Consider the following 12,897-nt stretch of genomic DNA (forward strand, 5'->3'; position numbering starts at 1 on the left):
TCTATTTTAGCTGCTTTTACTTTTTCCTACTGATTTTTTACAGTATCAGCAACACATAGCTGTCCTATCAAGGTGTCTTCAGAGTGGATAATAACCGACAATTATTATCAAAAAGACCTCACACCCTTTTCCAAGACTTAAAATTAAAATCAAACTAATTACATAATGATAATATATTGAAATCACTAATAATTCTTCTGGCAAACATAGTCAAATTTGTTATACTAAACATTTAGTTTTACTAAGACTATGAGGTTTTCTTCTGTAACATTATACACTCCATCTGAGTGCATCCACTTAATTTTAGAAAATTCTGTAAACTTTCTAGGCTGTTGCTGTCTTGGAAATTCTGCTGCTGAGTTTTCAAAAATGCACAGAAAGAACCAAATAAATGCTTCATTCTGTCATGACTTATCCAATTACCTGGTGGAGCTCTGTGACTGACAGCCTGCAGTCAGTAGTCTGATATGGTCAAATTTGACACTGCTTTGATGTTTTCTTAGGTGGCTTTTTTGCATATTTTACTGGATATACAAAATTCTACATGGAGTCTGCTGGATTATATGATCTCTTGTTTTAAATTCATCCAAAAGAATATTTTGCTAAGGTGATTTACTTTCCTGTTATATTGGAAACAAAGATGATACTACTGATCTTTTTACACACTAAGTTCATATTTCTTATTTAGAACTGTGGAGCACTTAAATTGAAATTCTTTGTTTTCCTTGGACAGGTGAAGATTGATTCCAGTGGTCTTCCAAACAGACCAAAAATCAGGATAGTCGAGATTGACAACATTTCATTGGTATGAGCAAGAGAAGAGTCAGATTATTCTTTGCCAAGCTATATGACTATGGAGCACCATTCTGATATTTCTAACTCTCTTACCACTTCACTATTGATATTGTGACAGGATTTGTAATACCATTAGGCTGTGTTGCCAAGAGCAATTCTTTTAAAGAGTATGACACTGAATACAGGCTCTGGTAAATGATGCCTTCAGTTAGAAAGCGTGTGACAGAACTCTTCCAGAACCTTTTACAGAGAATATGTCTTGACCAAAAAGTGACAAAAGAGAAAATAGTGCTTAAACCTGTGCAACAGAGCACTGAGACAGAAAAATCTCTACTGAAAATGCCTTTTTGTGCAAGAATTGATCTCACTGTCATTTTTAGTAATGTAAATCACAAGGAGCCGTTGAAATCAGGGGGAACTACAACAGTATAAATCAGGTGTCATATGAATAACAAAGTTGTAAGATATTGTTATTGGGTCACTCAGTTCTGCTCCATAGTTTTATTTTAGCTCTAACATTTATCAGCTTTCCTTGTGCAAGCTAACTCTTAAAATCAACATATTTTCTGCAGTTTGGCAACAATGGTTATTCTGGATTGGGTATTCACAGAGCAAGTAACAGAGAATTTGTCATGATGGGTCCATCTCCTCTTCTACAGCTCCTCTCATGCTTTATGTCTCTACTTTATATACCCATAAAATATCTAACTGACTATGAAATGACAGTAAGAAAAAGTAAGAAGTGTTCCCTTTTCATCATATTTCTCTGACACATGAGATTTGATCATCTGTATTATCATAGCTATAAATAGCATTAGCAAGCATATTACCCAGCCCCATTACATACAGACACATTATCTGCCATGGAAAAACCCAAGGGCTAATTATTCTCTGCATAAAATATTTTCGTTATTTGTTCTAAACGCACTGGTCCTTAATGTCATAATGCATTGATTGCACTAAGCTGTGAAATGCAGAAAATACCCCCATCACTGTGTTCTGTTCCCACTACTTCCTACTCTTCTCAAACAAAACCACTCTAGGATGAGAATCTCTGTGGTATGAAGTGGTAAATGATCCAAAGGACTGTCACTTTATACCTTCTGAATCTTTATAGTCTTTGAGGTGGTTTGTATGTAAATCTTACTGTACATCTCACTAGCTCTGTCACCTTTTTATGAGCACTCACAGTCTATATATCAGCTGTCTTGACCAAAATTTGGAATAACTTTTAGAACATAGAAACACGGCTCCTGAAAATGATCACTGTCATATCATCATGATGTCATGAAAGGAGAACTAAAATAAATCAGAACTTCCAGACTTCTAGTTATTATGCTGGTCTCACTAGAAACTCAGCTTATTTTCTGGGGGAGTTGTTTTGTTTGAGGGTTTTTGTCTGTCTCTTTGTTTGTTAAAGAATACTCCACAAAGACAGTGTTATTTTCTTGGGGTTTTGTTGCTCTGGAAATAATTTCGTCCAGTAATAATTTATAATCTCTGAAAATACATCTCCAATTGTGATCCAGTTTCTATTGTAATGCTGCAAATTGATGAAATTAACATTAATACTGATGAAATTTATAATGTTTTATGTGATTATTGCTTCACTAATCACTATGTATTCCACTGCTAGCTGAATGCGAGATCATTAATACACTATATGTATAAACATTAAGCTTAATGGAGTTAAATGATGATATGGAAAGGCAGGATGGCTAATTAATGATCACACAAAAAATTAGTACTCTTTCTTGATAATTCACAAGCTGTTCTATGAGGAACTGCAGCCTTGCAGAGTAAAATGCAGTGCATCCCTTAATTACAAATAAGCTAGGGAGTTGTGAAAGCACAGACTACCTTTTAACCTCCTGTTACTATAGACTGTTTTCAAGCTTCTCAGCAAGATTTTTCCTGGTGAAAAGGTAAATTAAAGGAAAACCTTTTCTACTATCTTTATTGGTCACCTTTAAGTGAATATTTGACTGATGGGACCTAGTCAAGCTTTACATTTAAGAGACACTTAATGAAACAGTACATCAGTCTTAAATGGTCCTTAATTGGTTCGTGTGATATGTCTGTGTTGGTACTTAGTGCAGGATTGAATTTCACACTAAAGGCTTATTTCTACTAACCCTTAACTCATGCTGAGTATCCCTCTCTCCCTTGTGCATAGTCTCATTGATTTCGCCCAGAGTAATTGTCTTTCTCTGTTCCACAATTCTAAATGTTTTCCTCTGTAGTTTTCATAAAAGAACAAAATAATTTTTTTCTAGATCATTTAAGTCCTTGGATAGAACAAATTAATTCTAACTTAATTCTACTATATGACAAGCAATAAAAAGCATCTGTATGAATTAAAAACATTATATCAACTCTTTCCATCTCACATTCAGACTGTAAAATAACACTTTGTGTCCTCTCAAATGCAACTGCCAGTATTGCCCAGAAACATGAAATTGGCACATAACTCCATAAATCCTTTGCCTAATATCACTGCCTGTGGATCAAATGTCCCTGACAGTGGATCAAATATCAACTCATTTTATTTGCCCTGCAGTTTTCTTATGACACAAAATTAATGCTTTTTGATTTTTGATTTTTTAAGGATGGGTTCTCTTGATTTCTCCAGTTACTACTGCTTTTAATTGACTACCTACAGCTGTATTATTGGATATAAAAAATTTCAGTGAGAGCATTATCCTACAAAACCTAAAGTCACGGCACATTTTTCGAGGTATTTCAGCAAATATTAACTTTGGGCAAAACTCAATGGCTTTTTTCTGCTTGGCCTAGTCTTTGATATCTCATAGGTTAGTAGAGCTCCTCTTTTGAATATAAGAACTGGCTTTTGTTCAATTTTTTTACGTTTTTTAGTGATAACAGAGTTTCAGCTGATAAATTCTAATTTATTAGAGAGAGCAAGAACATTTTGTAGTGATCCTGTACCTTCAAGACATAGACTCCATCTTTTCAGACAAGACACATTATGCAGAAAACTCACGTTCAGAGCCATTTTAAAAATGTTTCATTGAAGTTCATTCATATAGTCAGATATGTGATATTGGACACTTGGTCCAAAGGAAAATGTTATAATGCTATAATTTCCATAATGATCTCAAAGGTCAGGCATTTCCCATGTCTTTGACAGTATCAAAAAAAGCCTGGACATTTCTTCTTACAGCTTGACCTGATGTGCCACAGTGGATGTTTGACATTAGCAAACATGGCCACATAACAGGCACAGCAGAGTGAAGAAAAGTCATCCCATCCTGCCCAGAATTCAGGGAGGCTGCAGCACAGAGCCTGTGTGTCAGTGAAGGACATTACAAAAGGGAGAAAGAAAACACAATGAAACACAAGAAACACAAGAAAAAAAATCCTCAATATTAGACAAAAAAATCGAAGGCTTTACTGGATCACCAAGGAGAGATCTGTTTTTACAAGCATACTTGACATATATTCTCCATAATCTTATAGAGACACTGGATAAATATTTATTTTAAACCCTGTGTGGCTTTGGAATTGTAATATTTGAAATGGTTCAGTCCTGTTACAATGAGGAAAACTAGTCATAGGCATAGGATGCACTGAAAGAGGATTCCATGGCAAAAGTTACTTTGCAAGTTGTCATTAAGTGCCATCCCTCTCCTTTTAACATAAGACAATGTCCATTATAACCAAAATATTAATTGAGTGGTCCATCCATTCAATAATTTTCTTGCAAATCTCCTTTACTAATCAATACCAAGAACCAAATTAATTAAAACACTGAGTAGTTCTGGGGTTTCACATATGAGTAGCATTTAAATATCCCAATGATCCATCATTCAGTGCTTGTTATTAACTGAAAATGGCTCTAATTACCTAGAAAAGTCCAATGATATTTGTAGGGCTCTGGGAGGCAGTGCTGGCTCTTCAAGAACATACAACAAGAGATACAACACTGAGGTGTCTAATGGCCTGTAATGTGCTTACACATCTTCATCAAACCTTGGGTTTCATTAATGGGGTGATACTGAGTAATCCAGGCCACTCATCTCTCTCTAATCCTGAAAAACTTTGATGGTATTTCTTGGGGCTGTAGGCATTCCTGTTTGCCAGTCAGGAGTCTCAGCAGACTTGCCCAAATAATTCAGAACACCTGGAAAGTGCTTGCTTTTCTAATATCCCTTGGGCATGAATCAACTGGCAGCCAAAATACTAGTAATTTTAAAATTAGTTTTTGTAATTTTTAATAATTTAAGGATTATTATGGACTCTTTCAAACTATCTCTCATATATTAAGCACAAATGTTTAAAAAAATTTTGCATATACTTTCCAGGGATTCCTTCTGCAGGTGTTCTTGCTGAAGAAGGTTAATTTGGTAAACTAAAAATAACAACAATTAAATTTCTTTCCACAGTATGGCACAAAAAGAAAACAGTGCAAATGTACTGTAACCAAACCAAATAAGAGCAATAGGATATGGAACTGGCATTGTGTTGGAGACTGCTACCTGACTGCATCTATAAATATATAAATGAAATATAAATGATCGGAGTAAAAAAAAGAATTATGTTATTTGCTATTGATTTTCAAGTCAATGATGATAGTGATAACTATGGTTTTAAATGCTTTTCATTATTTGAATGAAGTTTAAATAACTATTTTATGGTCATTCTTCTACTAATTCACTAACTAATTTGAACAAATTTCATTTCAATATGAACCTTGTCATTTGATATATGCCATAAAAAGGAAGAAGAGAAAGAGTTGAGGAAATATAAATGTCTCATTTTGAAGAATTATAACTAGCTCTTCCAGCAGAACGTGTCATGATTAAGTAGTAATGATCGCTTTGAACCATTTCTCTGTGTGCTCCTCTGCCAGCAGAGATTTAAGCCACTTTCATGTCATGCAATGGTAAATTATTCTGGCAATTCTATTAGTGCTTTATTTTCCACATAACTCTACTATATTCTAGGAAAAATAGTTCTTCTTATTCTGAATTACAAATCTAAATACTCTTATATGGTTTACTTGACAGAATATGATAGTCTATTATGTAAAAAACTACTGAGAATTTTTAATCAGTTAATCATTGACCCAACTGACTTAAATGCCTCAGACAGAGCTGTTAGTGTCTACAAGGTCAGTGCAGATGCTCTGCATGTGCTATTAATTCATAAACTACACCTTCTCTTTGAATCTGCTTAAAACCTCTTATAAAATCTGACTGAAATTCCTTTCCTGGGGAATTCCAAGTTGATATTTTACCTTTCATCCATTACACTGTGCAAAAAAAAGGAAATCTAAATACTCCCATAAGAGATTTAAATAGAGTGATATGACAGGAGATAGCTGAGGGACTGAGTAACTACTCAGGAAATTTTCACCTGGTTTAAACTCATTCTGTGTTAAAAACAATTGAAATCAGTTGAGGTGTAGAAGGTATTAAAAGAAAGGATTGTGAGCTGTGAGAGTACAGAAAGCACACTCCTCTCAACACATATATGCATGATAGGAAGGCTTCACTGAAACCTCCCACACCACAATTCATGGCAATTGCCCCTTTTTATGTAATCTATTGAGAAAAAAATTACCTGCATCACCTTGGCAATTCCTCTTCAAGTGTCTGTAGGCTGCCATTGGCATCTTTGCCACATTGAACAAGTGCATAGCCCTCAGTCTCAGGGGTGTTGCTTTATGTCCCTAATGATCTGGACAACCCCTTTATGGATCCACTGCAGTTTGTCTACTTCCCTGTTGATCTGGAGGGCCTGAAACTAGAGGCAGTGTTTGAGGGGCAGCCTCACCAGAAAGGAGCAGACATATATAATGTAGCCCAGCTGTGACTTCCTTATTTGTGCTAAGGGGGACTGGCAGCTCAGGTTCAGTCTTGCATCCCCTGTAACTCCAATTCCTTTCCAGCAGGGCTGTCTGTCTCTTAGCCAATGGGATCCTGATCTGCACCAAGGCACAGGGGTTTTCCATGCCTGTAAGTAACTTTGTGCTTCACTTTGTTTGTCTTTACCAGGTCTAAGTTTTTCCAGATCCTTCTGCACTGAAGCAGAAAGGTTTTGTCATGCCCCACCCCAACTAAGTATCTGCAGTTTGGCCAACTGTGTATTTGCCTGCATAATCCAGATCACTGATGAAGACATTTGACATAACCAGGACCCTCCAAACCTCCTAAAATGAACTACTGTTCATTTGTTGTCTGTATTCAGTAAGAATTAGTATCAACATCTTCTCTTGTGTTTAATTTTTTATACCACCCAATACGCATACACAAATTTTCCTATTCATCATAGGCTGTAGTCACATATACACAGACAGAATTTCTAGGTCCCAAATTTGCCCAATTATTGGCTATACCACCCAGATCCATCAACAATGGGGCAATTCTAGGCATGTCATGAGGGGAGCCTGGTGAATAATAATGTGGGGAAAAAATATGTAGATGCCTCCTGGGTTAGGCAGCAGGCAAGCAGGCATTTTTAGCGTTGTAATTTTGGAGACAGGTACCTCAGATCCACCTGCTTCCTGAAGCTTGCCAGACCACTGCAGTTATTTTGCACAATTCTGTCACTTCAGCAAGCCAGCATGCAAATCCTCCCTGTTGCACCTTATGTGGACACACCTGCCCAGTTCAATGTCAAGCGCAAAACCGAACAATGGGGGTTTCCTGCAGTCAAAAATAAAAAAGGACTTAATCTTGAATTGTCTTCCAAGATCTCTCTTGTGGCTAAATTCTCAAATTCTGGCAAAGCTTTGTTCCTTAAGAAAATGATTTTATGAAAATCATTTTTTGATTTTATGAAAATCATTTTTATACAGCAGGAAAACAGAAAGGATCTACATCTACTTAATCCATTTTAGTTATCAGTAAATATTCATTAATATTGAAATATCTATTTTTCATTCTTTTTCCAGTCTTACATCTTTTGCCAAAGACATGTATGTTATATGCTGAGAAATATCAAGTTTCCTTTCAGTCAAAGTTGTAGTAGCCAAGCTATAAACCTCAGACCTAAGGGTTTATGGAGCAAACAGATCTTTCCCACAAACATAACTGCTAAAATAAAACAAATCTTATTTAATATAAAATTGTATCACATGCATTAAATGCATATTAAAGGAGCATTTTAAGGTGTGTTTTTTCTCTGTAAGTAGCAGATGCTAGGAATAATAATCCACAAAGTCCTCTGCATTCTGAAGAAGTGTATTACACAAAACTTTCATTTAAATCTTTCGTAAAGCTCAAGCACAGTGAACAGTGACAACAGTAAAACACTACTGGTAGCAAACCATTAGAATAAACTGAAATAAAATTTGATATTTTAAAAATCATTTAAAAGGATAATACTTCTCCCTTTAGATATCTTTACAGCACTTTATGTAAGCTAAATAAATGTAGCTACCTACTGAATTACTGCCATTTCTGTTCCACAAACTGTGTATGTAAATTCCTCTGAAAAAAAAAAAAAAAAGGCAACATCTGTCCTTTAATGTGCAGGAGAATTTAATAGGTTCACCTTAAGAAAAAGTGACTCAGTAACAATGACCTTATCCTTTTTATTGTTAGATATCTTAGGGGAAGAAAATGAAACAACACAAATAAAATATAGTTTAGTGGAAAACTAAACATCTTTAAAAATATTGTCCCAGTAGATCTTAGTTTACAGTGGATCAGCAGTGCTTAAGGATGAAGACAAGAACAAGCTATAAACTGCTTCAATAAAAGTCAATTAACCCCTCATGCTTGCTGCTGTAGCCCTTCTGCCAACTGTGTTCTGTGCACCAGAACTGTGTAACTCCAAGTATGAAGCAGTTAAATGAATACTGCCAGAATAACTACCCACTGACACAAAAACAATCAGTAATGCATATGCAAAACCAAATCTTGTGCTGGTTTGTGACTTTAAAAAAAAAAAGATGTATAATATAACAGAACCTTTTTCCAGTCAACTGACGCTAGTATCCCCAGGCTGGGAGACCTCTGGAAAGATATAAATCAAATCTTTTTTAGGTTAGGGTGTTGTATATGAATGATGGACACTTCTTCCTGTAAAGCAACAAAACTCATTAAAGAAAACCAAACTTACAGAGTCAGAGATGACTAGAAAATATTTTCCTTGTTAGAATTTTAATGTGAAGATATCACTTCTCTTCATCAAAGTTATCGAACTGGAATACACTGCAAGAAAGCTAATGCTTTCAGTAAGTGTTTTTGAAATGCTAACTTTTGTTTAAGGAGCAGCCAAGTAGCATAAAACGCTTTGCTACACAGCAATTAATTTTAGGTGTGCATCACTTTCCACAGTAATTCTACACCTTACATTTGCAAAATGTGTTTTCAGAAAGCCATGCCTCTGCCAAACCTGATTCTGATATAGATTTTACTTCATGAAACTCCCACAAAAAAACCAGCTGTGATGGCATTATATTCCTTCAGTCACAAATAAATTATCCCCTCTTCTAGACATAACACAGTGGTGATTTAATTTTGTACAGCAGTACTGTACAATAGAAAGTGGAAATAAATTAATCTAGAGGATGAATTGGTTCAGAGAGAATGGCATTACGTAGACATCTGATCAGAGTTTAAGAGCTGATTTGTTGTAAAGAGTTGTCTGCACACAACACCTTGTTTTGAATATGTTAAAAACTCAAAGAATTTGCCACCTACACTAGTTTTGAGCACCTTAAATTTGTATTTCATCTAATATTAAGCACTTTCAGTCATAAAGTACTCTCTAATTTCATCTGGGTATTGGTAGAGAGCCTTCTGCCAAGTCACTCATTTTCCCATTCATCAGACTCCTGGATTTCCATTTGCTCTTTCATCTGTGCCCTCTCCATTGTCTTCTCTGATCAGTCCTGGATTTGCCAATACACTTAAATGATACACTACTTTGTAAGTTATCTGTAGTCTGAATCTAACCTCTTATCAGTGCCTGAAACAGTCTATATGGAGACAACAGATATAAACCAATTTAAGTATTTGCTTTCATGTTTTGAAACAGTCAAATTCTTCTTTAAGCACAATGAAAATTCATCACTGATGCCTGAAAATTAAGTGCACAGTCATTTAGTTGTAATCATACAACTAAACACCACAGCACCCAGAGACTATGCAACTAAATATATACAGTAGAGCAAACAGACAAGGAGACTGCAATTAAAAGAGGTTAATATTACACTGGCTCTTCCTTATTTAATGCTCACTACAGCAACAAATACAAGACTCCCGTGCCTCTGCTCCCTGCTGTTGAGACAGACAGCTCTCAAGTTGCAGAACACACAAGAATAGTTTGTAACTCACTTAGAAAAGTACATGTGAATGAATTAATCTAGTGGGTGTTTTGCTCTTACAGAACCCAAATACCACATCCTTCCCTTGGATATTTCAACCTGACCCCCATTTACATCAATGGCACTTCATGTGATTCCTACTTAGATCAATGACACCACACAAATGTAGCTGAAGGAATCAATTTCTTGGCACTTCTGCACATATTTCACAGAGTTAGTGAAACAGAACCTAAAAGCAAGCTACATTCAGGAACAGAGGTAACAGTCTGGAGCACTTTCACTAAAAAATCACAGATTTATCCTTCACTGTACAACACACAGTACAGTCTTTCCTCCACCTGACTTACATACAAGCCATGGCACCCCATAGCACTGCCAAGGCTTTCACTATTATCCTTCCTCCTGGGACGATGCTGCACAGTCAGCAGAAGGAACTTTCTGGAGTAGTGGGAAGCTACAGCACCACCACAGACAGGGCAAGAGTTTGACTCAGAAAGGCAACAGCCACGAGCTAGAGGAGTGAAGGTAGTTCAGTACAGATCTGAGCAGAGATATAATGGTAGGCATAGAAAGCAAGGATACATGATGGAAATACTGAGTAAAAAATGCATCACACATTATGGAAATTATAATGTCATTAAATCACATGGGAATGAAAACTAAGAAGCTAATGAAATATAAGCACTAAAGGGAAGAAATTTACAGTTTTTATGTTTTGATCCTTACTTGCTGTAGTTGTATTTCCTTACAAATTTAACATTCTTGCTAACGCTGACTCTAGAAAGTGCTGTGTACTGTCACTGTTCTGTTAAGCTTTTATGAAAGATTAGTAAATTAGAAAAGGTGAGGAAGCAGGATAAAGAAACAAAATCTTCCCTGGTTTTTTGTACTACAATCATTTTCCCTTAGGCTAGAAAGTCCTGGTTTTCTTCTATGTCCTATATTTGGGGACAACACCCATAACATAAAGAATTAAAGAACGAAAATAGATTTTGGAGAAAATCTAATTTGGTAGAGTATCAAGTAATACTAGATGATTCTTCAAAAACTGAATAGTTTTCTTAATTTTCAATGTGTTTCAGGACACAAACTAGATTTCCAATGGAAATTTTTTATGGACTTTAAAGACAGATGGATGAATTCCATGCTTACTGTTCAGTATACCTGAGCAATCAAAAAGTAGGCAAAAGAATTCAGCTATTTGAATCAGTGCTGACAACCAGAATCATGACATATTTCCCCCAAGAGATATATGAACAGTAGTAAAAAGAGTATTCTCTATAGCACAGCAGGATGACAATGCATAATTGACAAAGGACCATATGTACTTAGCTCCTTTTAATACTTAATAAATCTTATCTGCAAAAATATTCCTCTGGTGGCTGTACACAAAAGATGCTGCTAGATGCAGTTTTCTAAAAATCTTTCCTTAGGTGCCATTTCTGAAAAGAATATGGTTTTTAATACTGAGGTTTCACTATTGAGGTAATGATGCTTAGAGAAGAATTGGTATTGTCACTCCAACTATTTAATGTTACAATGTCTGCTGAAACTTTACTGAAAGCTTGTAAATTGTTTAAAATGCAGTTCTGTGTGGACACAGATATGTCTGTGGAAATTCTGGGAAATCACCTTGGTCAGATTAAACTCAAGGTAGTCAGATGAGTCAAACAATGCTTTCCCATAAGAAGCCCAAACATTTAATCAACAACATAAAGATTAAATCATTTTGTTACAATCAAGGAAATCAGACAGCAATGATAGATAGGATCACTCATGCACCAGTCCACAGGTTTCCAAGTGTACAGGAGAAATAGTAGTAGTAGTAGGGAACACACTTTCCAGATATCTGGAATGCACATTAATGGTGCTGATTAACTTGCATATATCAAAGGCAAATAGAAAACTGCTTCCAGCAGCTAACTAAAGTTAAGAAAATTGATGACAAGGTGATGAAGGACAAAGTGAACTTGAGTCATCCCCAACACCACATATGGGCGTGTTCCACTGAGTTTTTTCTGCATGTTTCTCCTTGAGATATGCTATAAGCTAATTGTAGAACACGCTACCATTTGTCAATGGACAGATACATTTTTAGATCATAGGCAAATGGTTTTTCTTCCCCTCATCAATTGTTTTCTCCTATTGATTTTGTCTTGATTCAAGGGGAATGTATTCACAGGATCAAAGCAAATAATTAGTTTTGTAAAATCTCTCAGATTGATGAATTAAAATCCAGTTGGGGGGAGGAGTGGAAACAATTCTGTGTTTCAAGTAATTTGGATTCCAATTCTACAAACATTTTCTCTGAAGAATGTTTTATCTACCTCTTTTTTTTTTTTTTAAAGAAAGTTCTCTTTTAGAATTATGAATTTGGGAATAATTTAAAACAGTCAGGGTTGGCTAAAGCATATCTACTAGGAATACCTTATATGTCTCGTTTTTTCAACTTCTACATAACTAAATCCATGTGAAGTCTGAAAAAAAGTAAGATTAGGTCAAGCTTTTTCTGTAGATTTAAGTGTTGCTAGGATTCTGCTATTGGTTTGTTCAACTGCCATTTTTAGGTTTTCTCTTCCCAAAAGAGTAAATTATATCAACTGTTTGGTTTTAGCTGTAGGAGTTTTAGAACTACAAAAGCACAGATCTTACTGGATTCTTTTGCAACAGGAACAGTTCCCAGCATGATGGAGAGCCAGTGGCAAAAGCAGCCAGCCTGTTACTATTTGCTAGCTTGTAGAGTGATGAAAGCAGCACTTCTAGAACACTTTCTAAACAGGGGTTACTCGGTATCTCCCCCC

At 35.7% G+C, this 12,897-nt stretch overlaps 2 long non-coding RNA genes across 2 annotated transcripts in view; one reads left to right on the forward strand and one right to left on the reverse strand.

The window, feature by feature from the left end:
* LOC113968413 overlaps positions 1–4,376 on the forward strand; it is a 36,220-nt gene extending 31,844 nt beyond the window's left edge. The window contains exon 7 of the long non-coding RNA XR_003534498.1: positions 734–4,376. This is a non-coding gene — a long non-coding RNA (uncharacterized LOC113968413). The remainder of the gene's footprint in view (positions 1–733) is intronic.
* The window catches only part of LOC113968414, a 94,042-nt gene that overhangs the window by 46,571 nt on the left and 34,574 nt on the right, over positions 1–12,897 (reverse strand). The window lies entirely within an intron of this gene.

This window comes from Neopelma chrysocephalum, unplaced genomic scaffold (assembly GCF_003984885.1).
Source record: "Neopelma chrysocephalum unplaced genomic scaffold, ASM398488v2 Primary Assembly neopelma1_68, whole genome shotgun sequence".
NCBI classification, from domain to species: Eukaryota; Metazoa; Chordata; class Aves; order Passeriformes; family Pipridae; genus Neopelma; species Neopelma chrysocephalum.